The sequence below is a fragment of the Dicentrarchus labrax genome, unplaced genomic scaffold, assembly GCF_905237075.1.
Source record: "Dicentrarchus labrax unplaced genomic scaffold, dlabrax2021, whole genome shotgun sequence".
NCBI lineage: Eukaryota > Metazoa > Chordata > Actinopteri > Moronidae > Dicentrarchus > Dicentrarchus labrax.
The window spans coordinates 417479-418801 of NW_026136701.1; the positions used below are offsets into that span (position 1 = coordinate 417479).

The 1323-nt window shown below is 43.0% G+C and overlaps 1 long non-coding RNA gene across 1 annotated transcript; it reads left to right on the top strand.

Annotated features, from left to right (window-relative positions):
- Window positions 1–305: 305 nt before the first annotated feature.
- LOC127370283 (uncharacterized) lies at window positions 306–795 on the top strand. Its single transcript, XR_007886184.1, has 2 exons — window positions 306–534; window positions 633–795. It is a non-coding gene; the product is annotated as an uncharacterized LOC127370283 (long non-coding RNA).
- Window positions 796–1323: the final 528 nt, after the last annotated feature.

A 1323-nucleotide genomic window follows, 5' to 3' on the forward strand; every position in this document is an offset into this window, starting at 1 on the left:
ACAAATGCTTTGATTTATCATAACACCTACAATAATCTATTTTATGGTTATTCTTTTGTTTTTTCAAAGAGCTTTTATTCAATTTTACAGAGAAAAGGCCTATAGCCTAACTGTTGTATTTCAAATTTTCAACAATACATCATCATCTTCTTCGCACATATTCCTACAATAAAATAACACTAAAATTCAGTTCCACTAGAGCCTTTTTTTTAAATCTCTGATAGCTTGATAGTGGGTCTGGTGGATTGCCTCATACTTAGCACTAAAAGACCTCAGGTCTTTGCTTAGAGAGGCCAATCCTTTCTTTTTGCAGCCTTTACAGCATAGCAACAGTGCTGATCCTGTCATGGCTCTGCTCCCCTCCTGCTCCCTTTGCTCCTCCTCCTTCCCTGTGTGTCTGATGAGGGTGCAGCCTCCATTCTCCTCACCTGCCGTCTGCTGTCTCACCTGCTCTCAATCATTCATCATGCCTTGGTCTTCAAGAACCCCGGTCTTCCTCCCATTCATCGCCAGATTGTTTCAGCCTATGTGGTGGTAACTCTCATCTTCAGTATTTAGTTAAGCAATTCAAGCTCTCTTGTGATTTTCCCTGTGCCTGTTCCCCAGCTAACCATTTCTCTCCCGTGCCCCAGGGTCCCTTTGTGCAGTTTGGCTTCCTGTGTCTGCTCACCTGTGCCTCTGTGTCTCCGGTCTCTTTCGCCATTTCACCCGCCCGTTCCTGCTGCCCCGTCATCCCCCTGTGTGTGTGTGTGTGTGTGTGTGCGCGTGGAATAAAACCCCTTTAAACCTTCCAAACTGTCTGGGTGTCTGCTCCTGGGTCCAGTCCTAACACCAGCCGTGACAGATCCATTTAGTCTGTACTTCTTGAATATGCTTTCACCATACCAGCTTTTCTTTGGCTGTGGTGATGGATTTGAAATGTGCCACAAATTTGGGTGAGAGAAAGACAGAGAAACAGAGATGGACAGCAATAACAATAATAACAGTATCTATACTATAATAAAACTATAATAATACAAATATGAACTGTGAATGCGCTGAATGTTTCTTGAATGTTAATGTTGATGAACATGTTGCAAAAGACAAATGGGGGACTGAACCGCTTCTAGCTAAATAAGAGGATGTGGAGTACCTCCAGGCTGAGAATGAGCTCATGCTTATCAAGTCAAATTCTCTCTTGAAGAGATTCTACACTGAATAAAGATACAAGTGGTTTTGGCTTGTGAAAGGACCAAGTATCACTCCAAGATTTGAACTTCACGCCACCACCAGTCCAACAGATTCATTTTTCCATTTGCCACAACATACCTGTCAGAGACTACT